The following is a 15,713-nucleotide window of genomic DNA, read 5'->3' on the forward strand; positions in this document are numbered from 1 at the left end:
CGCGGATGGCAGCTGAGATGGCAGAGAGACGCCCAAGTTTAAACTTCAGTCACCGCGGGCTTCCTAGTCCTGCCTTCCCACCTGGCCACCGGGGGTGTCCCCAGGCCCCCTCGGGAGCGCGGGAGGTTGCTCTCTGCGGCTGTCCTCATTGCAAGAAAGCTGTCCTTCCAGAGACACAAGCAGCGGCAAGCGAGAAGAGAGCCTGGGAGACCCCGGGAGAGGACTTCGGTCCCTAAAGCCGGTGGGGCTGCAGGGACCCCTCCCCGGGCTCACTCGCAGACCCCTCGTTACCGTCCCTGGCTCGGGCATGACTGTCACACGCTCCCCTGCTCCGAGCAGGCCGCTCTGGAGACAGGAGGCCAGGCCGTGGTCCATCTACCCTGACTGGTCTGATTCGAGGATATAGGACCTATCTGATTCCTGGACCTACAAGGAGGAGGACGAGTGCGAGCTGTGGGGCTGCGGGAACCAGCCACCCCCCTTCTCTGGCCAGTCCGATGGGCCCAAGGGTCCAGGGGTCAGGGGCCCAGTGTGTTCCACACGGCGGCTGAACTGTGTCCACTGTCAAGGTGGCCTTCATCACTGAAGTGCCCTCCTTTGCTTTCATCAACGCGATGGAATCAAAGCGCGGGCAGGACGGTGGCTGCGGGGAGGGCTCCAGCCGCCCCCGAGCTGCAGGGGTGTTTCACGGTCATTTGCCCAGTTTCCCCCCAAAGTCACTGAGAATGACCTTGTGGCCAGGGAGGCTTTGTGTGATGGGTGACGAACGACAGACCTCAAAACAGAGGAGATTCAACGCCCAGATTCAACACCCAGAACTGACCAGACACAGAGAGGAGACCGGAAGTCCGGCGGGTGCCAACCGGAAGGGGCGGGGCCGCCGACCGAGGCGCCGGGACGCCCGTGACCAAGGCCCGGCGTGTGGGGCGCGACCTGAGCCCTCGGCCCCAGGCCTGGCTCCAGGCTGTGACCTGGCACAGCTCGCCGGCCGAGGCCACCAGGACCCAGGTGCGCAGGGGTGGCTCAGTGCTCGTGGCCGGGGGAGAGGGCACGCCTGCGACTCGGGGGGCAGAAAGCTGGGGAGCCAGGTGGGCTGCAGGCCTCGGAGGGCCTGGGGCAGGCGCGGGGGCTGCCTGGCTTCGGGCTGGGGGCCGTCAGGAAGCAGGGCTCACTCTGTAACCGGGTGTCTTAGAGAAGCTCAGTGCATCTGCAGACCCAGGAGCCGCTGGATGGGTCGTTTCAGCCGGGAGAGGAGGTCTAGTCCGCTGTGCCTTGCACCGTGGTACCGTTTTTGTCTTAGGCGCGATGACGTGTTTCCCCTCATTTCTTCCCAGAGGGTGACTTCGGCGCTGCTGCTCTGAGAAGCAGTTGACGCCCAACAGGACAGCACGGGGGCTCCTGGGGGTGCTGTCCCTGGATGTCGAGGTGGCTTGTCTTTACGCCCCCAGAGAAGAAAGCCCTCTGGACTCAGTGTCTCCCAAATTTCAGGTGTTCAGGTCTTGCCGTATCCTCCTATCCACATACCATGATATACTTTCTATTTCTCTTTAAATCTACTTGAAACAGAATAGCCTTTTTTGTGTGTGTGTGTTTTTTCCTTTTTTTATTTTGATCTGTTTCACATATTAGATTTGTTTGAAGAGCAGCTTCCCTTTTTTTTTTTTTTTTTTTTTTTTTGGCCGCACGGCGAGGCCTGTGGGATCTCAGTTCCCTGACCAGGGATTGAACCTCAGCCCACGGCAGTGAGAGTGCTGAATCCTAACCACGGGACAGCCAGGGGATTCCCCAGAATCGCCCTTTGACTCAGTCCCATCCTCAACCAAATCTATGAAATCCTAAGTTCAGTGTGCCTGTTGCTTTCTGTCATCCGTGTTTTGAGATAAGTGATGGTTATTCAACTAAAAAGTGCTTGTTTGTGTGCCCCCATGGTCATCTCGCAGGCCACCAGGAGCTTGCTGTCCTCCGTTTTGGAAAGTCCTGGACCAGATGACCGAACGACAGATTCTGCAGAAGTCAAACCATCTTCCTGTGTGAGGCAACAAGGGTCCCAGGGACGGAGGCTGCACAGGAGCCCTCGGCGTCCCGTCTACCGTCTGAGCGACGCTGGAACAGCCTCCCCTCCTCTCTGAGCCCCACGTGCCCCAGCTCCGCCGCAGGGCGAGCTGGCTGTGAGGTCCAAGTGAGTCTAAATCGGGAGGGGGTTGGGAAAAGTGTTGTTATTGTTCTAAAGGACAGTGAAGGCGGTTGCAGCTTGGGTTGAGTATTGGGTTTCTCTGGGGATTCAAGATTTCTTGAGTCTGAAAACAGTGGAGGGGTTGATGATTCTTGAGGACATGACGCTCAGTGAAATAAGCCAGATGCAGAAGGACAGACACTGTGTGATCCCACTTCTACGAGGTCCCTGGGGGAGTCAGGTTCACAGAGACAGGAAGTGGGGTGGGGGCCAGAGGCCGGGGAAGGGGGACTCAGTGTGTAACGGGGGCGGAGCCTCAGTTCGGGAAGATGAAAGCGTTCTGGAGACGATGGTGGTGATGGCGGCACAGCAGTGTGAATGTGCTTGATGCCCCTGAACTGCACACTTTCAAATGATTAAAATGGTAAATTTTATGCTGTGTACGTTTTACGACAATGAAGAAAAAAAGAGTACAGGGGAGAGAGGAACACGCTGGTGATGGGTACTTGGGGAATCCATGCTATTAAGTCTCTCCACTTTTGTTCACGGTTAAAATTTTCCATAATTTTTAAAAGATTTCCCAAGTTTTCCCCCAGGAGGGCTGTCCCCCAGGAGCGGGGTCTCAGAGCTCATGCAGGTGCAGCCTCCCTGGAGGGTCCGCGTCCTGAGGGAAAGTCTGCTGAGGCATTTCTGTGCCTTCCTCCGTGCCTTTCCTCCTAACGTGCTTATTTCTGGGTTTTTTGTTTGTTTGTTTTGCGGTACACGGGCCTCTCACTGTTGTGGCCTCTTCCGTTGCGGAGCACAGGCTCCGGACGCGCAGGCTCAGCGGCCATGGTTCCCGGGCCCAGCCACTCCGCGGCACGTGGGATCCTCCCGGACTGGGGCACGATCCCGTGTCCCCTGCATCGGCAGGCGGACTCTCAACCACTGCGCCCCCAGGGAGGCCCTAAGGTGCTTATTTCTAAAGCAGCCTTTCTTTTTCTTCTCCCCCACTCTGAGGGGACAGTAAAGGTGGCCCAGGAAGGACCCACAACTCCCATTTAAGCAGGTGCCAGCGCCTGGGGATGGCGGAGGACAGCCCTGCTCGCCCTCCCGTGGCCACGGGTGCTGGGAGGGACGGCAGGCAGCCGGGGAGGGCCGGGGACCACTCCCTCTGGAGGCCTCAGTTTACTGCCTCTAGCCCCTTGGGGGCCTTGCAGGTCACACTTTGTCTAGCCCTCCCGTGTGTGCCCAGCACAGCGAGCACCGCTCTGTGGCAACGTCGCTCCCCTGTGTACCCAGCACGGCGAGCACCGCTCTGTGGCAACGTTCAGATTCGTTCATATTCCGGCTCTGGCATGTAGCGAAGAAAGCTGACTCAGTTACAACCAACTAAAAGGACTTCCCTGGCGGTCCAGTGGTTGGAACTCTGAGCTTCCACTGCAGGGGGCACGGGTTGGATTCCTGGTCGGGGAACTAAGATCCTGCGTGCTCTGCAGCACTGTCAAAAAAAAAGAAAAAAAAAGCACCTAAAAAAAAGGCTTTCCTCTTCCCTATGACTTTCGTTTCCATGCTTCCATCACCTTTTAAAATTTTCTACCAGGGCTTCCCTGGTGGCGCAGTGGTTGAGAGTCCGCCTGCCGATGCAGGGGACACGGGTTCGTGCCCCGGTCCGGGAAGATCCCACATGCCGCGGAGTGGCTGGGCCCGTGAGCCATGGCCGCTGAGCCTGCGCGTCTGGAGCCTGTGCTCCGCAACGGGAGGGGCCGCAACAGTGAGAGGCTCGCGTACTGCAAAAAAAAAAAAAAAAAAAAAATTTCTACCTGACCCCAAACATTGCCATTTGATTTTCCCCCGGAGGCCTGGCCGGCGGAGATGTTCTGAACTGGTGGATGTTACTGGAACCCCTGGGCCATGACACACACTTCTTTAAAAGGATTTCCCCAAGAAGCTGCCTTTCGGGTGAACCCCCATCACGCCTGCAGTCTCCCTACCCACCTTGAGGACCAGGCTGACGTGAGGCCCTGGGAGAGGCCCCCGGGAGAGACACGGCGGTCTTCCGGTCCTGGAAAATGAAGCCTGTTTCTGTTTCCCCTGAGGTCAGTGGTGTCCTCCATCCTTAAGCTCCTGTCACAGTATTGGAAAGAAAAACCAATCTGACAAACAACATTTACTACTAGGAAACCACCCAGAGACTCGGGCCTCTGCTTTCCCTGTGCTCACAGCCGAGTGTCTGGGTTTTCCCAAAAACCTCCCCCTACCTAGTTTCTCTGTGCATATATCACTGTATTTTGGACACTTGGTTCTTAAAATTGTCTCCAAGCCTCTTTGGCATTGGATTAAAATGTCTGCATAATTAGAAATAAGCCAGCAAACAAGGAGCATTCGTTAAGTGTTCGAGAACATTTCCAATGCACAGTGTGAAACGAGAGGTGCGCTCTGAGGGCACCCCTCTCTGCTCCGTCTTCAGGAGCTGAGCGCAGGCTGCGTCCCGTTGTTTGAGCTTTGTGGTCCCGAGCCACTGCTGTTTTATTAATTTTTTTATCTATAATTCTAAACTACTATTGCATTTATTAGAACAATAGGGAAGCTTATTGAGGTGGTATTTTTATTAAAAATTCTATTAACTTTTGCTATCGGTACAGTTGTAGATTAATTAATTTTTACTACTTTTCTAAAGCAAAAAATATTAGAGCTGATCCCAAGTCACTTCAAACGTGAAACAGGCCAAGTCAGAGAAAGAGCAGCTCGGCGCGAGAGGTCTCACTGGTTTAGATGAGGAAGAAGGTTACGGTCGCCGGGGAGTCTGCAGAGCGGATGTCGTCACCTGGGGGCAGTTCAGGCCGAGCTCTGCTTCGTTCTGTCCGTGTTGATTCTCACAGAGAGACGCGTACAGATTTACTCTTTTAGTTTGGGGGGGGGGGGTGTTTTGTTTTGTTTTTGGAGTGGGTGCACACTTCTATGAAGTTGTTTTTTAGTGAAATTTACGTAATATGAAATTCACCCTATGAAGTGGACATCATTAGTACAGTCCCAATACTGTGCAACCACCGCCTCTACTCAAAGGTCTCTCCTCATCCCCAAGGAAAGCCCGGACCCATTAGCGGTCACTTGCTGATTCCGCCTCTCCCAGCCCCTGGCCTCCACGAATCTTTGTCTCTGTGGAGCTGCCTACTCTGGAAGGTTCATGTAAATGGAACCATACACCGCGGGGCCTGGGTTTCTGGCTTCTTTCACTGAGCGTCGTGTTTTCCGCGTTCATCCAGGTTGCAGCCTGTGCCAGGGCTTCGCTCCTTTTTACGGGCAGGTCATCGTCCGGTGTGCACAGCATGCCTGTTTAGCCATCACCTGTCGTGGACACTTGTTTGCACCTTTTGACCGTCGTGCTTGGCGCTGCTGTGAACGCGTGTGAACGTGTGTGTGTTTGAGGCCTTGTTTTCAGCTCTTCCGGCTGCAGACCTGCTAGTGGAGCCGCCGAATCACGCGATCACTCTGCGTTCTCTACTCTCCTGCTCTTGCTAGTGAACTTCCCTCCTCCCCGTCCCAGTTAGGCAGCTGTAGAGTGACACACGGGGTGGTGATGGTGACGAGAGTCACCTGCCCTGGCGGGGACTGCTCCCCTGAAGGGCTGCGGGGGACGGAGACGGGAGAGTCCCCTGCGGCTCTTCGTGTGGCTCCGCATTTCCTGAGATACCCGTGCGTGGGTCTCAGGATGGGCGTCAGGCCCCTCCGGTGTTTTCTGGAAGAGAATGGATACCACTGTCAGCCACATCCATTTCTTCCCCCTAAACTTGCTTCATTTTATTTTTTATTTTTTTAATAAATTTATTTTTATTTATTTTTGGCTGCGTTGGGTCTCCGCTGCTGCACGCGGGCTCCCTCTAGTTGTGGCGAGCGGGGGCCACTCTTCACTGCAGTGCGCGGCCTTCTCATTGCGGTGGCTTCTCTTGTTTCGGAGCATGGGCTCTAGGCGCGGGCTTCAGTAGTTGTGGTGCACAGGCTTAGTTGCTCCACGGCATGTGGGATCGTCCCGGACCAGGGCTCGAACTCGTGTCCCCTGCGTCAGCAGGCAGATTCTCAACCACTGCGCCACCAGGGAAGTCCCTTGCTTCATTTAAAAATGAAATATGTTAAAATCTTCCAACACTCCAACCAGCAGTACCCGACCAAGGGGACAGGCGAGGGGGGCGCGCCAGCCTGTGCTGAGCCCCTCGCTGCATCCGGCTCTGCGCTGGGCCCTGCTTCCACTCCGCTCCGTACCCTGGAAAGATGGGTTTGGCCGTCCCTTATTTTCACGGATAGAGATTAGGTGACATGCCCAGAGCTAGCAAGGGTGGAAGAGTCAGACATGCCTGTCCTCCAGACCTGTTACCCTGAGAGGGAGACGGTCAGGCACAGACCCCCAAAGGAAGGAAGGAGGACCCTCCCTGCGAGTTCCCCCGTCAGGGAGAGGCAGGTGCTCCGTGAAGCAGAGCAGATGCACGGTGGCTTTCACTTTCCATGTCATCCTGGCCTGGGGAGCTCCGACGGAGTGGCCACTGCCACGGCAGCCCTGACTTGCCAGAAGTGGCTGTTGGTTAGGGCAGTGTGGCCGGCCGGTGGCTTCTTCGCTTACCTCTCTGTGGCTGCGGCGTGGACCACCAGTGTACCCAGCAGCGGCGAACCCCTCCAGCGAATGTTCACAGACACAGCAAGGTGTGAACCAGGTGAACGAGCGCCTAGGTCTGGTGTCGGACATCCCAGGCTGATGTCCGGCCACAGCCAACAGGCAGCACGGGAGCCGTGGCCTGGAGGTGGGAGAGAAGGGGGACGGCAGGAAGGCGCTGGCTGCGGACGCCTGTCTTCCGTGCCCTAGCCAAGCAGGGCAGCCCTGGGTGGAATGTGCAGCCCACCGGTCAACGGCAGGCCTCACGCACAAGGCACATCTGGTGCCCAGGTGTTCGGGCTTCTCTCTGGCAGCCAGCCAGCCACAAGGACTCTCTCTCCCCATCCTCTGGCCTCCCCACCCTCAGCATTACCCCGGGAGCACTCTGGGGTTGCTGCATTTGGAGAACGAAGCCCAGGGCACTAACTGGCTTCCGTCTGCAAACTGAGGCTTGCTCCTCAGCCCTTGACCCGCTCTCCGCTGGCTGTCCTCTGCTCGGGCTGGGATCTTCAGGACGAAGGGCCAGGAGCATTGGAGCTGATGCTCCCAGTGCTTTGAAAGCCAGTATGTTGCCTAATTAGACCATCTGGATATGAGAGGTGTCCAGATTCATGGAAATGCAAACCCAGTGGTAGGTGGAGACTTCCTTGGGAGTGCTGTGTAGGGAGCCGCCTTCCAGCTTTGGGTGTGTTCCCAGGCTCCGGGACAGAAGCTTCCCTCCAGGCCGCAGACCAGGATGTGCAGGAGGGCCCTACAGGCTGGTGAGGCAGCTGGAAGCCATGGCCGCCCCATGTCCCCTCCACCTGCCCTTCTCCTTAGAGGGGAGCTTGGGGTTTAGGAAGGGCGTTCACACGCTGCACTTGAAGTTTCTTCTCTCTGGAGAGAGTCATCCTGGAGAACTGATTGCCAGGAACAGACTGGAGCCCGAGGGTGGCGAGGTCTGCCTTCCTGCAGGAGGGCGGTGGACACTGGTGGCCACCAGGGAGCTGGGGTGAAGACTTGTCTATCAAAGTGTGGAAGCGTCAGTACACTTATCAGAATAAGTGCTGGCTCATATGCATGGGGCCAAAAATAGATGAGGCCAGGCCTGAACCAGATCAGGCTGACTGCTAAAGGAAAATACAGGACGCCTATGAGAGAGTCTATAAACGTGACCCTGTTTGTTTTACGAGGTTCTTGGGGGAAACGTTTTTAAAAAGTTGAATTCTGGGGCTTCCCTGGTGGCGCAGTGGTTGGGAGCCCGCCTGCCGATGCAGGGGACACGGGTTCGTGCCCCGGTCTGGGAAGATCCCACGTGCCGCGGAGCGGCTGGGCCCGTGAGCCGTGGCCGCTGAGCCTGCGCGTCCGGAGCCTGTGCTCCGCAACGGGAGAGGACACAGCGGTGAGAGGCCCGCGTACCGCAAAAAAAAAAAAAAAAAAAAAAAAGTTGAATTCTGGGTGTTTGTTCCTGATGTTTCTTTCTTTTGTTTTTTTTTAAACATCTACTTGGTTGTGGATTTCTTTTTAAAATTTTATTTATTTATTTGGCTGCGTTGGGTCTTCATTGCTGCGTGTGTGCTTTCTCTAGTTGTGGCGAGCGGGGGCTACTCTTCGTTGTGGTGTGCGGGCTTCTCATTGCGGTGGCTTCTCTTGTTGCGGAGCATGGGCTCTAGGCACGCGGGCTTCAGTAGTTGTGGCGCATGGGCTTCAGTAGTTGTGGCTCGTGGGCTCTAGAGCGCAGGCTCAGTAGTTGTGGCGCACGGACTTAGTTGCTCCGCGGCATGTGGGATCTTCCCGGACCAGGGCTCGAACCCTTGTCCCCTGCATTGGCAGGCAGATTCTCAACCACTGCGCCACCAGGGAAGTCCCCCTGATGTTTCTTAAAACTAAGTCAAATAGCCAAATGCTTACTGCAACTCTGTGATGAGCGAGGTGTTGTTCTGGAAGCCATAAAGGAATAAAGGGAACTAGGAATAAAACTGAGGTCCCAGTGATTTCTGTGCATGGAGCCCAGGTGGAGACAGGGAGGGTAGGTGGAGGGCAGGGGACTAGGAGGCTGATAATAGGATAATATGGAAAAGGTGACAGGATGGAGGCCACCAAGGGGACCCAACACCACCTGACAGGTATCCCAGGAAAGGGCAGGGAAGTGGCGCAGAGGCCACTTGCAGAGGTAATGCCTGGGGATTTCACAGAAGTGATTAAAGAAATAGCATCTTGGATTCAGAAGACTAAGTCCCAAGCAGGAGACATGAAAGGAAATCCATGCCTAAGTGCTCTGCGTGAGAAATCACAGGCTACCACAGGCAGAGAGACAATCCTGCAACGGGGTCAGCAAGAAACGTGGGCTCTCTGCAGACAAGTGACGGTGACGGCAGACTTCTCAACTGCAAAGTCGAGTCAAAGATACAATGGAATGATGTCTTCAGAACGCTGGTAGAACATGGACTTCAACACAGGACTGTTCAGTCCTTGCTAAACCATCTTAAGGTGAAATAACGACATACAGACACATTCAACCAGACCCTGACTGAAAGAACTACTAAGGAAATAAGGAAAATCCAGGAGGAAGAATGACGTGCAAGAGGCATCCGCGAAATTTCTTTAAAAAGTTAAACGTGAATAAACCTCAATAAACCACATGGACTTCACAACATGTAATAATAAGAAGAGCTTATTGCGGGTTTAAAAACAAGATGAAAACAAATTCTGGGTGACAGTAACGTGTAACACGACACCTCATTGCAGGGGAAGCAATCTCAGATCCTGGCTCGGTCTAGAGAAGAGTAAAGATTCTGATTAATTTTAGACTTCGTTAATGCAAGCATGCATGTTAAAAATGGAGTACTCCTAAAATACCCAAGAATAATTTTATAGTAGTGATATCCAGTCTCATTTTAAATAAATTTATTTAAGCTAAAATTAATTTGGTTTAGAGAAACATAAGCAAGTTATAGTTGATAGCAGGACAGGTGATCTGAGGATGTGGCCACAGCAGTGAAGGTGGGATGGGAAGGCCTGAAATTTGGGAAACGCTGCTACAAGTGGTACATGATAGAGCTTGATTTTCATTGGAGAAAGACATGGAAAATATTCTCATTCAGGTGTGTGGGATTTTTTTTTTCTGTGCAACCCTTGAACCCTAGGTCCACTAATGCTATGAATACCCATAATTCTCCAGATATTCAAGTGATACTGAAATCTGTGGGCATATTTAAAACAAAGCGACTGTCTAGTGTCCTAGAGACCAGCTTGTTTCCTTAAATCAAAGTGCACAGCTGAGTGCTTCTGCCTGTGCTGTTCTCTCATCGATGCCACAGATCATCTTTTCAAGTGAGCACAGACCACAAGGGACGGAACCCAGGGGCTCCCACCCAGCCCAGCTGAGGCTGACAGTATACCTAGGAATTCATAACAGCGCTCGTTCCTTTTGAGCTTGCAGAAATGAACACTGAGCTCGTCACACAGCCCAGCAAGACACCTGCTCCCTGCCTGCCAGCAGCTTTCATCTTTCTGGTGAATCAGAGATAGGAGGGAACTTCGTGGTCTTCTGACTCGTCCAGCCAAGGGTGTCTCTCTCTCTCTCTCTCTCCCTCTCTCTCTCTCTCTCTCTCTCTCTCTCTCTCTCTCTTACACACGCACACAGCCCAGTGGCTGCCAGGTTGGGGGTGAAACACACACGTGTTGTCCCAGGACCATTGGTCCAGCTCTCCCCGGCCGCGAAGGCTGGTGTCTGCAGTAGAAACAGCAGAGGCCCGCTCTGGGTGTAAATACCACCCTCCCCTCAGCCTCTGGCCGGCCTCGTGCCATTTACTTCACTTTTATATGTATTGTTTGGGAGTTCAGAGCAAATTACTTGACAAGTCTGAACGTTAAAGTGAATTAGGCTAACGTTCAGTCAGCCTAAATCGCTATCGGAATTTCATCCACTGCTCTCTTCCCTCCATCCTGTGCCGTCAGAAAGAGGCGATACGCATCGCTAAAATCTGAGTTTGGCAGTGTTCTCTGTGCATCTGTTCTTTGCTGCTATAACTTACTCACATTTCACGGTCCTCCCACCCCCATAAGCCTGAAGAATATGCCTTCAAACCTTGGAGAGGATTCATTGCTGCCCCTTTCGGTTAAATAGACTCTACTCCTTTCTGTTGTGGCACCCCTTCTGCACAAGTGTGTCTGATTTAAATTTTCACATATTAATTAACTACGTTCAGGGGCTTCTCGAGTCGACTTTCAGTAAGCACGAAGACCGTTTTACTTCGACAAGTGCATGGTGTAAACCCCGTTCCTCCTGTTCCACAGATTCGAGTTAATGAAGTTCAGTTCTTTTCTCATTAGGGCTAAGGGTAAGAAAAGTAGGGACCCTCCGTTCTAACTGTATTTTGCGTGCTGCCACCGTCTGGGGGAGAAGGAGGGCAGAAGTTGTTAGATTCTGGCCCCAGAGCCCGCTTACCGGCCAGGCCTGTACACGTGGCTTGATGGTGGCAATGGAGGTGGCAGCAGTGGCAGGTCAGTTGCCAAGAGAGCACATGTGGAGTCCCCGTGCCACGTTGCGTGGCCGCCTCCAGTGACAAACAGGGCTGGAGAAGCCATCGCGGACGGCCTGCCGTGTGTGGCTCTGGCGGCAGTAAAGACACACCCACCCGACGGGGCAGTCCACGGTCCGCGGCAGTTCCCAGACGAGAGATGGCGGATGTGGGCTCTGCCAGTAGCAGCTGCAAATCTGCCTCGTCTTTGCACAGAAGCGCTTCTGCTTTTTGTCGGCTGACGTTAAAAACCGACCTTAAAAAGCAACAACACAGGCTGACTCTGGAGAGTGGGCGCCTCCCTGGGCAGGGGGCCTGGCAGATCGCAGCCCTCGGGGACTAGCCACTCTGCAGCTCTGCTTTAATTGCTTCCACGTGCCATATGCACGGGTGCGCTGTGGAGACAACAACCCCAAACAACAGGAGGTGAGACTGGGCTGCTTGCAGGGGATTCCGTGGCAAGTGGGAAAACTGGCAGCCGGACACACGCCCGCCCGGGCTGCCGGCCAAGGAGGAGCCAGGGGTGGGCGGGCCCGGGACAGGAGGGGACGTGGGGGTCGTCTCCTGGTGGGAGACAGCAGAGGACCAGGATTTGGGGCAGGGGAGCTGCTTCTGAGAACTTCGGGCCTGGCGGTTTTGGTAGGTGAGGAATTTAGAAGAAGATAAGCCCCTTGACCCGCGCTTCACTCACTTTAAAAATGGGACTTTCCTTCGTAAACAGTCAACACTATCTGAGGCTACGCGCTGAAGCATCCGGTCTGTGTTTCGGCTTCGGTGGCAGATGTCCTGTGTGTGACGCCTGGGAAACCGCTGCTCCCCCATAAATATTTACGGGGAACCGTAATCCTCCACGTTACAAGGGTTTCTGTACTCATGTTACCACCCCAGTCGAGCTGGAGTTGGGCTGGGAGGTCGCTTTACCAAACGCGTGTTTCTCACGCTCGGGAAGCCCCTCCCAGAGTGAGGAACAAGGGAGCTGCCAGGGCTGCAGGAGAAGCGGCGAAGCCTCCGGCCACTGGGCTGCCAGTGACCACGGCTGTCGGCCGGGGCCCGATTCAGGCCCCGGGCAGCTTCTTTGTTGCTGAGATCTTTATAAGAAAGTTTGGGATTTCTGGCTCCATCCAAATGGGCCGCAGATCTGACTGTAGGAAAAATCAAACTGTTCGCCGTGTAGTCTCGCCGCATCGTGAAAGGAATCTCAGTGTGCGCTGGAATTTTAGCTATTTTAAAGCTCTCAGTGTCTCTGCTCTTCTTTGCAGGATGTGAGGGCTTCCCTGTGTTTTCACCAAGGATTTGAGAATAGCTAATTTAATAGTTCATTTAACAGGTTCCTACTGGCTCGAGGATTAGGACCACGTTTCCGATCACGTGGAGCTTACATTTTAGGAAAGGAGAATATCCGACAGTACGAAGTGTGAAGGGAATTCAAGTAGGGTGCTCCGAGTTGGAAAGGAGAAGGTGGCGAGTGCAGCCTCGGTGGAGGTGACCTTAAATCTGACGTGTGCACGAAGGGGGCGGTGTCCTGGAGGCACAGCACCCCAGGGAGCAGATGGGAGAGGTGGACAGAGGGGAGAGGGACAACCCAAGGGTGTGAAGGCACTTTGTAAGCTTCCGTGCGTCCCCCACACCCTGGGCTTTTGCACTCCCCCGACCCCCGCCGGCACACACACACACTCACACGCACACTGTCCCCTTCCTCGGTTCTCCAGCCCAGGAGGGGTAGCCTCAGGACAAGGTGGGTCAGGGAATGACAACCGCAGTGTGGTGACGCGACAGCCGTGCATGGGAGGGGTGCAGAGTGGCGAGCAGGGAGGGCAGTTTCCCTCCGGGCGACAGGAACTTCGGGTTGGCGGAGCCCTGACCCCTGGGTGGGATTCTGGCTCCGTCGCTCCCTGGACTGGACTCCTGGGGCCCAGCGCTCAGCACCTTCGCCGGCAAATCGCACTGACGGCTCGAGGAGGCTGGATAGGGTGAGGGTTTGGAACTTGGGAGAGGGAGTTAGTGGATGTTTAATAAAAGGAAGGAATTGTTATTACACGTGTGTCAACAATTCTCCAACCAGACAGATTTCTTCCCGAAAGGTATTTAATGTACAGACCGCGTACCCAGGCTGGATTCCTAAGCCCGGGGGTCAGGGTGCCCTGATCCCGCGTCCACAGGGCTGGCGAGAAGCGCGGGGGAGCCTGGCCGCGCAGGGAGCTGCGCCCGAGAACTCGGTCCAGGAAGTCCTGGTCTCACCACGTTCTATGCATTTTCCAAACCCAGATCAGGGAAACCGACGACATGACCAAGGATTTCCAGATGATCTCTTCTACAGCCAATCCGGTTCCTGGAAGCAGTTCCCGAAGTGCGTGGGCAACCCAGCACAGTGCGGTTTGTAGATGTGAAAATCTGTGCTGCCTGCAGTCGGCAAAGCCGCCCTTGGTAGAGGCGGCCCGCGTGCAGGTAGAGCCGCGCTGCCGAGGCCAACGGCTGGCGAAGAGCGCCACCCCATGGCCCCAGCTCTGAAGCGCGCGGCCCAGCGCTGCGGAGCCGCAGACGGTGGCCCCCAGGGCACGAGCCGACTCTCTCTGTCCAGCTCACACTCTTCCACGCCTGCAGCAGCTCGGGGAGCCCCAGGCCTGCAGCACAGCCCAGAGACTGGCCCCCTTGGGGACCCCTCACCAGCCCTATGAGGAGCCGTCAGTGTTACGATCCCTCTCCTACCTACGAGAAGCAGAAGCAGGATTTGAATCCAGGCCAGTCTGACACCAGCGGCCAGACTCTGATGTGAAAGCTACGCTTTCCCGGGCAGAGATCCAGGCGGGGAGGGCCGCTGCCCAAGGAAAGCCCAGTGCAGCTGTTGTGCCCCCGCCGGCCCCTTGCGAATGGATGCAGATGTCTGGAAGGGGGTGGCAAGTGGGGAAGCTGATTCACTCCCTCATGCATCCATCCACCCGCCCATCCGTCCATCCATCCTTCCGACAGACAAGCATTTACTGAGTGCCGACCTGCTGGGCACTGCTCCAGGTTCCGTGGCTGCAGGGGCCACAGCAGGGAATTTCCATCGTCCTCAGTGGCCCATACTCCCCCCTCCCCCCTCATCCCTCTGGCCTAGAGGTGGCAGTGGATTCCGGTGGTGTTACCTGCGTGGCCTGTTGATTGCCTCACCTCCGTGTAAGCAACTCCCTACCTTAAATCCCTTGGCTATACACGCTTGAGTTTGGATCTGTTTGGTTAGACCTTGACTGATATAAAGCTGCTAGGAGTTTCAAACAGGCAAGTGACACGCTCGTGTTTCTGGTTTGGGGGCTGCTGTGTGAAGATGGACTTTACTAAGTACAAGCATGAGGCCCAGTGAGAAGGCTCAGGAGAGAGGATGGTGGCCTGGACTAGGGTGTTACCGTGGTGACAGAGATGGCGAGTGGCCAAGAAGTGTGGGATGTTGTCAGTAGGACACGTTGATGGATGGAATTGGAGGGCTGGTGAGAAGAATCGAGGAGTCGATGTCTCCAGGGTGTTGGCCAGTGCAGGTGGGCACGTGGGACTGCCATTTACTGGTGTGGGTAAGAATGGGAAGTGGCAGCTTTCAGGAGGAAAATGGAGGTTTCTAGCTGGGACAGGCTTAGTCCAGGATGTCAAGGAAGTAGCTGGGTGCTCAGTTACTGACGACCACGGGGAGGGACCACCAGAGGCAACCTTCCCACCTTTGTCTGGGGCTAAGGTTGACCCCCCCGTGAAATGCACTTCTGAAGGTTATGGGCAGAATTAGTCCTTCCCAAAAGGCTCACTCCCTAAATCATTCCAGGAAAGCTACACAAGGTGGGGGGGGGGGGTGGGGGCGGGTGTAGTCACCATCTCTGGTGAATATTAAATTTGTCAGATAGCAGAGCCCTTGGGAGTCCTGATGATTTTGTTGAACACCTAGAACTACGAATATATTTTATTCCATCATAGGTACCCGGAACAATTTTACAGGCAGAAAAGACTCCTATCTCATATGCATATAGTTCCTTGCACCTAAAAATTACAGTATTTCAAGAAACCACATTTTAGCTGGACAGAAATAAAGTTCGTAAGCCTATGTGCTAAACCTGGTGTGCTGGAGGGGAGATGTGGAACACGGCAGAGACGGGGCGGGGTTGTCGTCTGAGTGTCTGCACCCTCACGGGCAGCAAGGGGGGTGGGCAGCATCCCGGAACTCAGGCAGCACTCGGGGGAAAACCTTAAATTACACGCATTCTACCCACTAACTTAGCCTTCCTGCCCCCCGGGATCTGTCCTCTCTGATTTGGGAGCAGCATGTCCGGCGTTCATCCTGGATCGCAGAGAATGGCCGGCCAGTGGGTCCCCCCCATCCCGTGGACAGGTGAGGGAGTCAGAAGGGCAGCCCAGGCCCCCCAAGACCAGAAGCATCTCTGGCAAACACTCTAAC

The 15,713-nt window shown here is 54.9% G+C and overlaps 1 long non-coding RNA gene across 1 annotated transcript; it reads left to right on the plus strand.

Annotated features, from left to right (window-relative positions):
• Nucleotides 1–755: 755 nt before the first annotated feature.
• Nucleotides 756–13,834, plus strand: LOC307198685. The gene is made up of 5 exons (XR_013831669.1): nucleotides 756–1,008; nucleotides 1,335–1,488; nucleotides 1,941–2,179; nucleotides 4,013–4,251; nucleotides 13,565–13,834. It is a non-coding gene; the product is annotated as an uncharacterized lncRNA (long non-coding RNA).
• Nucleotides 13,835–15,713: the final 1,879 nt, after the last annotated feature.

Source organism: Stenella coeruleoalba (genome assembly GCF_951394435.1).
Source record: "Stenella coeruleoalba genome assembly, chromosome: 15".
NCBI lineage: Eukaryota > Metazoa > Chordata > Mammalia > Artiodactyla > Delphinidae > Stenella > Stenella coeruleoalba.